At 39.5% G+C, this 15,404-nt stretch overlaps 1 protein-coding gene and 1 non-coding gene across 11 annotated transcripts in view; one reads left to right on the forward strand and one right to left on the reverse strand.

Moving 5' to 3' along the window:
- Positions 1–15,404, forward strand: part of RBMS3 (RNA binding motif single stranded interacting protein 3) — an 816,868-nt gene that overhangs the window by 281,858 nt on the left and 519,606 nt on the right. The gene's annotated exons all lie outside the window — the stretch shown is intronic.
- TRNAC-ACA (transfer RNA cysteine (anticodon ACA)) lies at positions 13,329–13,401 on the reverse strand. The gene has a single exon. It is a non-coding gene; the product is annotated as a tRNA-Cys (tRNA).

The following is a 15,404-nucleotide window of genomic DNA, read 5'->3' on the forward strand; positions in this document are numbered from 1 at the left end:
AGACACATTTTAAAGGTAAGGATCCAGAAGACCCAGGTACCAGTAAGATGAGGCAGGCTGTGGGTGGGGAGGCATCAAGGAAGATGCTATATTTGGCAACTGAATCAGTGATAATGGTTTTAACTGATATGAGGAGAAAAAAAAATCAGTTTTATGGACAAAGCAGTGCATGTGATTCAGATATGTTGAGTCAGATATAGCACTGGGACATCCCTTGTAAAAGTTGGCATAAGTAGACTTAAAATTGTGGAGATGATGACATGGATGTCAGTTCACTCTGAACCACAACAGCTGATTAAGTCACCTAAGGAGAGCATACAGGGTGGCAGATAACACAAGACCAAAGAGATGAACTCTTTAAGGGCAAAGCAGAAAAAGTCAGGGAAACAGACAGGGAGCAATGCCATAAAAGTGAAGAGTAACACTTCTAGAGATTCTCAACAGTGTCAGTACCTTGAAGATTCCAGATTCCAAGGAAGACAATGAGTTAGCAACTAGGTCATTATTAGTTTACAACAGATGCTAGAAAAATAAGTGAGTTGATATATATACTTCTTAACTTTTTTTTCTTTTTATTTTAACTGGAGGCTAATTACTTTACAGTATTGTGGTGGTTCTGCCATACATTCACATGAATCAGCCATGGGTGTACATGTGTTCCCCATCCTGACCCTCCCTCTCACCTCCCATCCCTGAGTCATCCCAGTGCACCAGCCCTGAGCCCCCTGTCTCATGCATTGAGCTTGGACTTGTGATCTATTTCACATATGTTAATATACATGTTTAAATGCTATTCTCTCAAATTATCCCACACTCACTTTCTCCCACAGAGTCCAACAGTCTGTTCTTTACATCTGTGTCTCTTTTGCTGTCTTGCATATAGGTTCATCGTTACCATCTTTCTAAATTCCATATATATGCATTAATATACTATATTGGTATTTTTCTTTCTGACTTACTTCACTCTGTATAATAGGTTCCAGTTTCATCTACTTCATTAGAACCGATTCAAGTACATTCTTTTTAATAGTTGAGTAATAGCTGAAACTCCAGTACTTTGGCCACCTCATGCAAAGAGTTGACTTATTGGAAAAGACTCTGATGCTGGGAGAGATTAGGGGCAGGAGGAGAGAAATTTAAATAAATTTAAATAAACTGGGGGATGACAGAGGATGAGATGGCTGATGGCATCACCGACTTGATGGACGTGAGTTTGAGTGAACTCTAGGAGTTGGTGATGGATAAGGAGGCCTGGTGTTCTGCAATTCTTGGGGTCGCAAAGAGTCAGACACGACTGAGTGACTGGACTGAACTGAATATTAGATTGTGTATATGTACCACTGCTTTCTTATCTATTTGTCTGCCAATGGACATCTAGGTTGCTTCCATGTCCTGGCTATTATAAACAGTTTGCAGTGAACATTGGGGTATACATGTCTCTTTCAATTCTGGTTTCATTGGTGTGTATGCCCAGCAGTGGGATTACGGGGTCATATGGCAGTTCTATTTCCAGCTTTTTAAGGAATTTCCACGCTATTCCAGGCTCCTCTGTCCATGGGATTCTCCAGGCAAGAATGCTGGAGTGGGTTGCCATTTCCTTCTCCAGATTCTCCATAGTGGCTGTACTAGTTTGCATTCCCACCAACAGTGTAAGAGGGTTCCTTTTTCTCCACACCCTCTCCAGCATTTATTGTTTGTAGACTTTTTGATAGCAGACACTCTGACTGGCATGAAATGGTACCTCATTGTGGTTTTGATTTGCATTTCTCTGATAATGAGTGATGTTGAGCATCTTTTCATGTGTTTGATATCCATTTGTATGCCTTCTTTGGAGAAATGTCCGTTTAGTTCTTTGGCCCATTTTTTGGTTGGATTGCTTATTTTTCTGGTATTGAGCTACATGAGCTGCTTGTATATTTTTTAGATTAATTATTTGTCAGTTGTTTCATTTGCTATTATTTTCTCCCATTCTGAAGACTGTCTTTTCACCTTGCTTATAGTTTCCTTCATTGTGCAAAAGCTTTCAAGTTTAACTAGGTCCCATTTGTTTATTTTTGCTTTTATTTCCATTACTCTGGGAGGTGGGTCATAAAGTATCCTGCTGTGATTTATATCAGAATGTGTTTTGCCTATGTCTTCCTCTCAGAGTTTTATAGTTTCTGGTCTTACATTTAGATCTTTAATCCATTTGGAATTTATTTTTGTGTATGGTGTTAGAAAGTGTTCTAGTTTCATTCTTTTACAAGTGGTTAACCGATTTTCCCAGCATCACTTGTTTGAGAGACTGTCTTTTCGCCATTGTTTATTCTTGCCTCCTTTGGCAAAGATAAGGTGTCCATAAGTGTGTGGATTTATCTCTGGGCTTTCTACTTTGTTCCATTTATCTGTTTCTGTCTTTGTGCCAGTAACATACTATCTTGATGACTGTTGCTATGTAGTAGAGCCTGAAGTTAGGCAGGTTGATTCCTTCACTTTCATTCATCTTTCTCAAGATTTCTTTGGCTATTCGAGGTTTTTTGTAATTCCATACAAATTGTGAAATTATTTGCTGTAATTCTCTGAAAAATACTGTTGGTAGCTTGATAGGGATTGCATTGAATCTGTAGATTGTTTTGGGTAGTATCCCCATTTTCACTATATTGATGCTTCTGATCCATGACCATGGTATATTTCTCCATCTATTTGTGTCATCTTTGATTTCTTTCATCAGCATTTTATAGTTTTCTATATATAGGTCTTTTGTTTCTTTAGGTAGCTATATTCCTAAGTATTTTATTCTTTTCATTGCAATGGTGAATGGAATTGTTTCCTTAATTTCTCTTTCTGTTTTCTCATTGTTAGTGTATAGGAACACAAGGGATTTCTGTGTGTTAATTTTATATCCTGCAACTTTACTATATTCATTAATTAGCTCTAGTAATTTTCTGGTGGAGTCTTTAGGGTTTTCTGTGTAGAGGATCATGTCATCTGCAAACAGTGAGAGTTTTACTTCTTTTCCAATCTGGATTTCTTTTATTTCTTTTTCTTCTCTGATTGCTGTGGCCAAAACTTCCAAAACTATGTTGAATAGTAGTGGTGAGAGTGGGCATCCTTGACTTATTTCTGACTTTAGGGGAAATGCTTTCAATTTTTCACCATTGTGGATAATGTTTGCTGTGGCTTATCATATATGACTTTTATTATGTTGAGGTATGTTCCTTCTATGCCTGCTTTCTGGAGGGTTTTTATCATAAATGGATGTTGAATTTTGTCAAAGGCTTTCTCTGCATCTATTGAGATAATCATATGGTCTTTATCTTTTAATTTGTTAATGTGGTATATCACATTGATTGATTCGTGAATACTGAAGTATCCTTGCATCCCTGGGATAAAGCCCACTTGGTCATGATGTATGATCTTTGTAATATGTTGCTGGAGTCTCTTTGCTAAAATTTTGTTAAGGATTTTTGCATCTATGTTCATCAGTGATATTGACCTGGAGTTTTCTTTTTTTGTGGCATCTTTGTTTGATTTTGGTATGAGGGTGATGGTGGCCTCATAGAATGAGTTTGGAAGTTTACCTTCCTCTGCAGTTTTCTGGAAGAGTTTGAGTAAGACAGGTGTTAGCTCTGCTCTAAATTTTTGGTAGAATTCAGCTGTGAAGCCATCTGGTCCTGGGCTTTTGTTTGTTGGAAGATTTCTGATTACGGTTTTGATTTCTGTGCTTGTGATGGGTCTGTTAAGATTTTCTATTTCTTCTTTGTTTAGGTTTGGAAAGTTACACTTTTCTAAGAATGTTTCCATTTCTTCCAAGTTGTCTATTTTATTGGCATATAGTTGCTGATAGTAGTCTCTTATGATCCTTTGTATTTCTGTGTTGTCTGTTGTGATTTCTCCATTTCCATTTCTAATTTTGTTGATTTGATTCATCTCCCTTTGTTTCTTGATGAGCTTGACTAATGGTTTGTCTATTTTATTTATCCTCTCAAAGAACCAGCTTTTAACTTTGCTGAATTTTGCTATCATCTCTTTTGTTTCTTTTGCATTTGTTTCTGTGCTAATTTTTGTGATTTCTTTCCTTCTACTAACCCCAGCATTCTTCATTTCTTCCTTTTCTAGTTGCTTTATGTGTAGAGTTAGGTTATTTATTTGATATCTCTCCTGTCTTGAGGTAGGCTTGTATGGCTATGAACCTTCCCTTTAGCACAGCTTTCACTGAATCCCATAGGTTTTGGGTTGTTGTGTTTTTATTTTCATTCCTTTCTAGGCATGTTTTGATTTTTTTTTAATTTCTTCTGTGATTTGTTGGTTATTCAGAAGTGTGTTGTTTAGCCTCCATATGCTTGTATTTTTCATAGTTTTTTTTTATTTCCCCTGTAGTTGACATCTAATCTTACCATACTATAATCAGAAAAGATCCTTGAGAAAATTTCAATTTTTTTGAATTTACCAGAGCTAGATTTATGGCCCAATGTGATCTATCATGGAGAAGGTTCTGTGTGCACTAGAGAAAAAGGTGAAATACATTGTTTTAGGGTGAAATGTCCTATAGATATCAATTAGATATTAGGTCCAGTTGGTCCATTGTATCATTTAAAGTTTGTGTTTCCTTGTTAATTTTCTGTTTAGTTGATCTATCCATAGGTGTGAGTGGGGTATTAAAGTCTCCCGCTATTTTTGTGTTATTGTTAATTTCCCCTTTCATACTTGTTAGCATTTGCCTTACATATTGCGGTGCTCCTATGTTGGGTGCATGTATATTTATAATTGTTATATCTTCTTCTTGGATTGATCCTTTGATCATTATGTAGTGTCCTTCTTGGTCTCTTCACAGCCTTTATTTCAAAGTCTATTTTATTTGATATGAGTATTGCTACTCCTGCTTTCTTTTGGTCTCTATCTGCATGGAATATCTTTTTTCTAATCCTTCACTTTCAGTTTGTATGTGTCCCTAGGTTTGAGGTGGGTCTCTTGTTGACAGCATATATAGGCGACTTGTTTTTGTATCCATTCAGCCAGTCTTTGTCTCTTGATTGGGACATTCAACCCATTTATATTTAAGGTAATTATTGATAAGCATTATCCCATCGCCATTTACTTTGTTGTTTTGGGTTTGAGTTTATATACCCATTCTGTGTTTCCTGTCTAAAGAAGATCCTTTAGCATTTGTCGGAGAGCTGGTTTGGTGGTGCTGAATTCTCTCAGCTTTTGCTTGTCTGTAAAGCTTTTGATTTCTCCTTCATATTTGAATGAGCTCCTTGCTAGGGACAGTAATCTGGGTTGTAGTTTTTCTCTTTCATCACTTTAAGTATGTCCTGACATTCCCTTCTGGTTTGAAGAGTTTCTATTGGAAGATCAGCTGTTATCCTTATGGGGATCCCCTTGTAGATTAATTGTTGTTTTTCCCTTGCTGCTTTTAATATTTGTTCTTTGTGTTTGATCTTCATTAATTTGATTAATATGTGTCTTGGGGTGTTTTGCCTTTGGTTTATCCTGTTTGGGACACTCTGGGTTTCTTGGACTTGGGTGGCTATTTCCTTCCCCATTTTAGAGAAGTTTTCAACTATTATCTCCTCAAATATTTTCTCATGGCCTTTCTTTTTGTCTTCTCCTTCTGGGATTCCTATGATTCAAATGTTGGGGCGTTTGACATTGTCCCAGAGGTCTCTGAGATTGTCTTCATTTCTTTCAATTCTTTTTCTTCTTTTTTCCTCTCTGCTTCATTTATTTCCACCATTCTGTCTTCCACCTCACTTATCTTATCTTCTGCCTCAGTTATTCTACTATTGGTTGCCTCCAGAGTGCTTTTGGTCTCAGCTACTGCATTATTTATTATTGATTGATCCTTTTTTTATTTCTTCTAGGTCCTTGTTAAACTTTTCTTGCATCTTCTCAGTCCTTGTCTCCAGACTATTTATCTGTAACTCTATTTTATTTTCAAAATTTTGGATCATTTTTACTATCATTATTCTGAATTCTTTTTCAGAGACTCCCTATCTCCTCCTCTTTTGTTTGGTTTAGTGGGCTTTTATCCTGTTCCTTTACCTGCTGAATATTTCTCTGACTTTTCATCTTGTTTAGGTTGCTGTGTTTGGGGTGGCCTTTCTGTGTCCTGGAAGTTTGTGGTTTCTCTTTATTGTGGAGGTTCCTCCCTGTGGGTAAGCTTGGATGAGTGGCTTCTCAAGGTTTCCTGGTTGTGGAAGCTTGCGTTGGTGTTCTGGTGGGTGGAGCTGCATCTCTTCTCTCTGGAGTGCAGTGAAGTGTCCAGTAGTGAGTTTTGAGGTGTCTATGAGATTGGTGTGACTTTTGGCTATCTGTATTTTAATGTTTAGGGTTATGTTCCTGCATTGTTAGAGAATTAGCTTGGTATGTCTTGCTCTGAAACTTGGTGCTTTTGTGGAGCTTGGTTTCAGTGTAGGTATGGAGGCTTTTGGATGAGCTTTTGTCAATTAATGGTCCCTGGAGTCAGGAGATTTCTGGTGATCTCAAGTTTTGGATTTAGGCCTCCTGCCTCTGGCTTTCAGTCTTATTCTTGTAGTAGCCTCAAGACTTCTCCATCCATATAGCACCAATAATAAAACATCTAGGTTAATGGTGAAAAGATTCTCCACAGTGAGGGACACTCAGAGAGGTTCACAAAGTTACATGGAGAAGAGAAGAGCGAGGAGGGAGATAGAGGTGACCAGGAGGAGAAGAGGGGGAATCAAAAGGGGAGAGAGCAGTCTAGCCAGTAATCAATTCCCTATTTGCTCTCCACAGTCTGGAACACTCAGAGAGGTTCACGGAGTTCCATAGAGAAGAGAAAAGGGAGGAAAGAGATAGAGGTCACCAGGAGGAGAGGAGGGGGAGTCAAAAGGAGAGAGACCAATCTAGCCTGTGGTCAGTTCCCCAAGTTTTCTCCACAGCCTGGAACACCCAAAGAGATTCACAGAGTTAAGTAGAGAAGAGAAGGGGGGGGAGGGAAGATAGAGGTGGCCTGGGGGAAAGAAAGGAGCGTCCAAAAGAGAGAGAGCAATCAAGCCAGTAATCACACTCCCAAGTAAAAATGGCTACTGAAAATTGGATTCTTAAAGGTACAAAATTGATAACAACTTCCAAAAAGCAAAGATTAAAAATCTAGAGTAGAGTTTAGACTCTCAAAAATACATATTAAAAAAAATCACAAAAGTTATGTAAAAAATATGAAATTTGCCTTAAAAATAGGGTCTTTTTTTTCTAGGTAATAATAAGTTTTAAAAGTGAAAATTAAAGGATTAATAAAAAATGTAAAAATTAAAAAATTAAAAAGAAATTAAAAAATGATAATAGTAAAATATATCTAGGAATTTTTCTGGAGCTGATGAGGGCAGTGTGTGGTCAGTTCAGTTTCAGATAGTTCCTTGTTCCACCTTATACTTCTTCTCAAAGTCTATAGGTCCCTTCCAATGTAGTCAGTGCTAACTAAAGGGTTTTAATCTGTTGCACCTGTCACTTCCAGAGCCGTTCCCTCTTCTTGGTTTATTTTGGATTCCTCTGTTTGCAAGTCTCTTCAGTATCTAACTTCCACCCTGACACAGGGGGTGAAAGTGGTCATTTATTTAGGCTCACTTGTTCAACTGTGCTGCAGGGAGGGAGGAACACTGCTAACAAATATCATTGGCAGGTGTGGTGAGTGCCCGCAGTGTCTGGGTCACATTGGGTTTGCCCCCACTCACGGCGTGTGTGCTTCCCGGGTCTACACTGCTCAAGCTCCAGGTTGCTCTGCAGGGGAACTTTCTAAAGTGGGCACTGGGTTGCCTGCACTTCCCAGGTCTAAGCCACCCAGGTTCAGGTCCTCGAGTACTCCACAAAGGCACAGACTCAGTTGGGCCTGCGTTTTGAGCCTGCGTTCTGTGCCCTTCCCAGTTCTGAGCAGCTCAGGCAACCAGGTGCTTGGGGAAGGCACACTCCCCAGGTGTGGTGCATCCTATCACCTCCCTGGTCCCAGCTGCTAGGTTTCCTGGGTGCCCAGCTCCATCTCAGGTATGCCATGTGTCTCTTCTGGGGAGCTGATCTCTGGCTGCGACCCTCCTGACAAAGGCCAACCGTCCAGGACCCCAGGAAGGCTTGGTTAGTGACTGAGAACTCGCTCACAGTGTGGTAGGGGGCACTGTTTCTGGGGCTGAGTTTGCTGCTTTCCTTCCAGCTCTGGCTGTGGCCCGCCTGCCTCTCTGCCTCCAGCGGGGGATGGGCTGGTCCGCTGCCGGCTAGCTCTCCTCTGGTGTTCCTTTGCTCAGTCCTTTGTTCAGTGAGCGGCCCGGCAGTGCCTTAGGTTAGAGCTTTTCACAGGAAAGTTCTCTCTGTCTCTCCCTTTCCTCCATTTTTTTTTTTTTTTTTTTTTTCCCTAGCTGGCCATCAGGGCATTCAGGCCAGGCCCTTACTCCAAGCAGTGCAGCCCACTCCACCCTATTCAGCCCCTGCTTGCTGGTAGCCGACACGAGCATCTGGGCTACTTATCTGGGAGTTGCCGTTAGGCGTGTAATCTGTGGGTTTTATTTATTTATTTTTTCCTCCCAGTTATGTTGCCCTGTGAGATTCCAAAACTCCCCACAGACCTGCCGGTGAGAGGGTCTCCTGGTGTTTGGAAACTTCTCTTTTAAGACTCTTTCCCCTGAATAGGTCTCCATCCCTAACTCTTGTCTCTCTTTTTATCTTTTGTATTTTGTCCTACCTCCTTTCTAAGACAATGGGCTGCCTTTCTGGGTGCCTGGTGTCCTCTGCCAGCGTTCAGAAGTTGTTTTGTGGTATTTGCTCAGTGTTCAAATGATCTTTCGATGAATCTGTGGAGGAGAAAGTGGTCTCCCCATCCCATTCCTCCGCCATCTTAGCTCCACCTCTTCTTAACTTTGTATATAGGTTGATTTCATATTCTTTAGGGATTAGTTGTGTTTAGAGAAGAAATCACGTGGGAGTCAAGACTGTTTCAAAATCTACTGAAAGACAAAAATGGTGTTAGGGGATAAAAAAACATCAAAGAAATACTGGCACATACTATGAGTCAAGTCCTACAATGCAGGAGACCCAGGTTCGATCCCTGGGTTGGAAAGATCCCCTGGAGAAGGTACTGGCAACCCACTCCAGTATTCTTGTTGGGGAAATCCCATGGACAGAGGAGCCTAGTGGGCTGCAGTCCATGGTGTCACAGAGTCGGACATGGCTGAGCGACTAACACTTTCTACTTTTTCTGTGTGCTATACAGTAATCCCTTGGTTTTTTATCCATTTTATATATACTGGTTTGTATCTGCTAATCCTAAACTCCCACTCCATCCCTCCCTACCCCAGCTCTGCTTGGCAACCACAAGTTTATTCTCTATGTCCCTGATTCTGTTTGTTTCATAGATAGGTTCATTTGTATCATATTTTAGATTCCACATCTAAGTGATATCATATGGTAATTGTATGATAATTTCTAGTTGCATCCATGTTGCTGCAAATGGCATTGTTTTGCTCTTTTTTATGGCTGAGTAGTATTCTGTTGTATGTGTGTGATTTCTTCATCCATTCATCTGCTAATGGACATTTCGCTTGTTTCCAAGTCTTTGCTTTGTGAATACTGCTGTTATGAATATTGGGGTGCAGGTACCTTTTTGAGTTATAGTTTGTCTGTGTATATGCCCTGGAGTGGGATTGCTGGGTCACGTGGTAATTCTATTTTCAGTTTTCTGTGGAAGCTCCATATTGTTTTCCACAGTGCCTACACCAATTTACATTCCTACCAAGAGTGTAGGAGGGTTTCCTTTTCTCCACACCCTCCCCAGCATTTGTTATTTGTAGACTTTTTAACCAGTGTGAGATGGTAACTCATTGTAGTTTTGATTTGCATTTCTCTAATAGTGGTTTTGAGTATCTTTTTTGTGTGCCTATTGGTCGTCTATATTTCTTCTTTGGAAAGATGTCTTTTTAGGTTTTGTGCTCATTTTGATTGTTTTTGTGTGTGTGTGTTGTTGTTGTTAAGATGTATGAGCTGCTAAACACCCGTTTTAGTAGTTTTTAAAAATTGTAACTTGTAGAACACATGGGGTAACTTAAAGGTTAGAAAGCAACTCTGTTGTAAGTAAAAGTAACTTGCAAAGTTTACAGTTTAATATGTTCCTTGCCTCTTACCTCTTTTGGAATGTAGAGCTTTCACCCATGCATTCACAGTATATGCTGAGTGACCATCCTGTGTCTGCCTGTACCAGCATCATAGACAACTTGTCCGTAATGCCTCATTGTAGATCATTTCTGAGAAATACTAAACAAATATCCACTTTTCTTACATGGACCCACTGCCACTTAGAAATGAGTTCTCTTGAATTTTAAAGACAGAAAAATCATTGTCTTATGAGTTGTCTTATGGTATTGGGCACAATCTCATGCATCTCCTGGCTATCGAACCGTAGTATCCTTATTTTAGGCTATTAAGTAGTTAGCTCCATGCATGGAAACATGAAAATAATGAAAATAGTGCAGGAGAAATACAAGAAGACTCTGTTGTTAATAAACCTGTATGAATAACATCTCTTGACCTCTTCCATCTCGAGAGAAGGTATGATTAAGGATGCATCATTTAACAGAGAGGAGTATGAAAATATTTATAATTTTCAGGGTCAATTAGCAACTCTGTTTTCACCTTAGCAGGAAATGTCAAAAGTTTAAGTGACCATTTTTATCTTGTCAACACACTTTGGATCACTTTGTTTGTTCATCTTTCAAACTCAGTGAGACTTCGTAAGCTTATTCACAGTTGGTAATTTACTGAAGCAGGCGAACAGTTATACATTGTGTATTTCAAGGTGATAAAGATGACACTTTGGTGTCTCAACTGATAAAGTATTCAGTTCTTCCATAAGGAATTTATCATGATGTTCAGAAATAAAAACAACAAAATCAACTGGACAATGATAGGAATACTTATATGAGCAAGGCTGATGGGTCACTGGGATAGACAGGTGGGAAGGAAGAGCTTGTCTTACTTATATTTCTATGTTCTCCAAATAATAATAGCCTAAACTGACAGTGTTGCAAGGAAATTGCCATAGCTTTTACTGATAGTTACAAAGTACTTTGGTGCAACTCTTCTAGAAAGCAATTTGTACATAAGTTTCAGGCCCTTAGACATATTTCCTCAACCTTCATACAGTGGTGGTGGTTTAATTGCTAAGTCATGTCTACCTCTTGGCTACAGCCCACCAGGCTCCTCTGTCCATGGATTTTCCAGGCAGGAATACTGGAGTGGATTGCCATTTCCTTCTCTTCGGGATCTTCCTGACCCAGGGATCGAACCCCAGTCTCCTGCGTTGTAGGTGGATTCTTTACCAACTGAACTACCAGCGAAGCCCATACTACTGGGAACCAATCTTGAGACAGAAATTAATCCAAGAGAAGAAGAAAGTCACCTGTTAACTAAAAATGAGACAATGAGGGCTGAGTAAGGCAAGTCTGTGTGAATGAAGAAGATGTAAGAGACTCAAGAAATGTTAGAAGGTCAGTTTGACCTAGTCAGGTGATATGGGGGATAAGTGGAGGACAGGAAAGTGAAGAAGAAGGGAGAGCCTAGAATGACCTCCGGGTTTCAGACTTGGTCAGCTATCTTGGCTCACTCGTTTAGATACAAAATACACCAGGAGAAAAGCATACTGGAAAGGTCACCCAAGGTTTGCATTGAGTATTTGTACTGTATTTGAAAGGTCTGTATGACAAAGATGCTGAGTAGACAAAAAAGAAGAAAATGGGTCTTGGATTAGAAGATACAGATTTGGCTGGAGATACAGATTTGGAAGTCATAAGTGGTCACTGAGAAGCAACCCAACAAAAGAAGTGAAAATGTATTTATTGAGGGGAATAATGGTACATAGTAAACATTGTGAGGGCTGTGTTGATGCTTAGGAAAATTCTCATAAGATTCAGTAAAAAATGGAAATAAAAGACATCACTGCTGTGATTATAATTGTTATACATGTAGACAAGGACAATATTCAGACAATAAAAATGAAAATATTGTCATTTGAATGAGTGGTAGGATGATGAAAATGTTTCCTTTGATTTTCTTTTTCTTTTTTCCATTTATTTATTTATTTTTTTTTAATTTTAAAATCTTTAATTCTTACATGCATTCCCAAACATGAACCCCCCTCCCACCTCCCTCCCCATAACATCTCTCTGGGTCATCCCCATGCACCAGCCCCAAGCATGCTGCATCCTGCGTCAGACATAGACTGGCGATTCAATTCACATGATAGTATACATGTTAGAATGTCATTCTCCCAAATCATCCCACCCTCTCCCTCTCCCTCTGAGTCCAAAAGTCCATTATGATTTTCTATTAACATTGTTTTTACTATGTGCAGCAAGAATTTCTTGAAAATATTTATACATTTAACCTACATCTTGCTGTAGAATTACAAGTTGAGGAACATTCTTAGAAGCTCAGATAGGATGGGCTTATGGGGTAGATTTTGCAGCTGCAATCCCAGACTTAGACCTAATTTATTGCTCCAAACATTATCAAACTTCTGTATTGTTATTACAGTGGAAGTTTTACAATGGTATTCTAAGGTATAGTCATTTTTTTTTTTTGTATTTAATGATAGCTTTCTCTGTGATTTATTGGGTGAATGGCCAACAACTTGACCCTTCTGTTCCTTTTTTTTTTTAATTTAAGCATAGTTGATTTTGTTGTATTAATTTATGCTGTATAGCAAAGTGATTCATATATATACATACACACACATGCATTTTTAAAATATTCTTTGCTCTTATGGTTTATAATAGGATATTGAATATAGTTCCCTATGTCATATGGTAGGATCTTCTTGTTTATTAATCCTATATATAATAGTTTGCATCTACTAATGCCAAACTCCCAGTCCGTCCTTCCCCCGCCCTCCTTCCCCACCCCTTCCCCCCCCTCCTCCCCCCCCCTTCCTGCTTGGCAACCACAAGTTTGTTCTCTGTGAGTCTGTTTCTGTTTAAAGATAGGTTCATTTGTTTGACCCTTCTGTTCTAATTAGAGTTGCCAGATAAAATACAGGTTCTCCAGCCAAATTTGAATTACAAATAAACAACAAATATATTTAAATATAAAAATGTTTAGTATATGCTATTTTACTATGTCTCATATAATTATTCTTCACTCTTTATTTGAATTTCAAATAAATTGGACATCACGATTTTTTTTCTTCGCTAAATCAGGCAACCAAGTTTCAGTTTTAGGAAGGTGAAAGTGAAGTCATGACGTCATGTCTGACTCTTTGTGACCCCATGCACTGTAGCCTACCACACTCCTCCATCCTTGGGATTTTCCAGGCAAGAGTCCTGGAGTGGGTTGCATTTCCTTCCCCAGAGGGTCTTCCTGACCCAGGGATTGAACCTGGGTCTCCTGCATTGTAGGCAGACGCTTTACCATCTGAGCCACCAGGGAAGTCCTATTAAGAAGGTGTTAAGTAAGTGTTAGTTGCTCAGTCGTGCTCTTTGCGACCCCATGGACTGCAGCCCACCAGGGTCTTCTGTCCATGAGATTTTCCAGGCAAGGGTACTGGAGTGGGTTGCCATTAAGAAAATACTTTTATTCTAATATGGAAGCCTAGATTCAACAGGCGCTGGCCAGCTATGACAACTGAGCATTTGGAATGTGGCACTGTGAGTGTAAAACACACTCCTGTTTGCGAAGTACTAGCATTAAAAAAGAATAAAAATGCCTCATTAAAATTTCAATATTGATTACATTTTGAAATGATATATCATTTTTGGATCCAGTCCAGTTCAGTCACTCAGTCATGTCTGACTCTTTGCGACCCCATGAATCATAGCACGCCAGGCCTCCCTGTCCATCACCAACTCCCGGAGTTCACTCAAACTCATGTCCATTGAGTCGGTGATGCCATCCAACCATCTTATCCTCTGTTGTCCCCTTCTCCTCCTGCCCCTAGTCCCTCCCAGCATCAGGGTCTTTTCCAATGAGTCAACTCTTCGCATGAGGTGGCCAAAGTACTGGAGTTTCAGCTTTAGAATCAGTCCTTCCAATGAACACTGAGGACTGATCTCCTTAAGAATGGACTTGTTGGATCTCCTTGCAGTCCATGGGACTCCCAAGAATCTTCTCCAACACCATAGTTCAAAAGCATCAATTCTTCGGTGCTCAGCTTTCTTCACAGTCCAACTATCACATCCATACATGACCACTGGATTTTTGGATAGATTGGGCTAATTAAAATATAATTAATTTCTCCTGTTTCTTTTACTTTTTGTTAATGTGATATTAGAAAGTTTACAGTTACACTTGTAACATACATTAGATTTTAGTCAGACTGTACTTTTCTAGGCCTAGGGTAATACTGGTTTTTAGTTGTTTCCTCTTAAAGAAGGTATTTTGAAGAAGGCAAATAAATACCATCAGAAGAATAGGCTGAGTGAAAGTTATACAAGATTTATACAAAACACACCTCACCAGAGTCCGGTGAAAAGATGAGACTATGTCTTTATGTTGGTGAAAGTAGTTGGATGTAAACCCTAACTCAGTGGATGCATACCTACTCTGCACGAATTAGTTGAAAGGCTATTAGCCTTTGTTGCTGTTTCTCAGCAAAACGCTGAAAGTGCTGATTTCTCTATGATTTCAAAGATACAGTGCAATCCTTCCCAGGGAGTTCACTATAACTCGTTAGTGTTTAACTCTATCCAGGGAGGTTAGAGACTCTTACCATGCATGTGTGCTCAATCACATCTGACTCTTTGTGACCCCTGGACTGTAGCCCACCAGGTTCCCCTGTCCATTGGATTTCCCAAGCAAGAATACTAGAGTGGGTTGCCACTTCCTTCTCCAGAAAATCTTCCTAACCCAGGGATCAAATCCGCCTCTGCTGCACTGGCAGTCAGACTGTTTACTACTGAACCACTTGGGAAGCCCTGGAGACTTAAATCACAGACACCCAACTTTGGGAGGGATCACAATCTATTACATACTAAGGTCAGTCAGTGTTCATGTCAAAATTCATATTAATTATTATATCTGCCTTTAACATATTTTGCAGAGAGGCCCCAAGTCAGTCTTTACTGTGTTGGGTCTCTGCTCAGATGTCTTCTGTTCAAGAGGGCCTCTCATGACAGTATTATCTGAGATGCATCCTATCATTTTCCCACACTTACACACTGTTTACATGTTTATTTACTTTGTCTATTTTTCCATTGCAGCTTGCAAGATCTTAGTTCCCAGACCAGAAATCAAACTTGCACCCTCTGTAGTAGAACTGTAAAGTCTTAACCACTGGACTGCCAGGGAAGTCCCCAGACTTTATTATTTTTTTCCATAACACTGGTGTTCTATTTTATTTCATTCCATCCTTCATAGTACTGAAGGTTTTAAATTGTTAAAAGTCGTGTATATACTTTGTCTTCCCAGCTAGCATAAAGCTTAATGATGGCAAA

Source organism: Ovis aries, chromosome 19 (genome assembly GCF_016772045.2).
Source record: "Ovis aries strain OAR_USU_Benz2616 breed Rambouillet chromosome 19, ARS-UI_Ramb_v3.0, whole genome shotgun sequence".
Taxonomy (NCBI): Eukaryota; Metazoa; Chordata; class Mammalia; order Artiodactyla; family Bovidae; genus Ovis; species Ovis aries.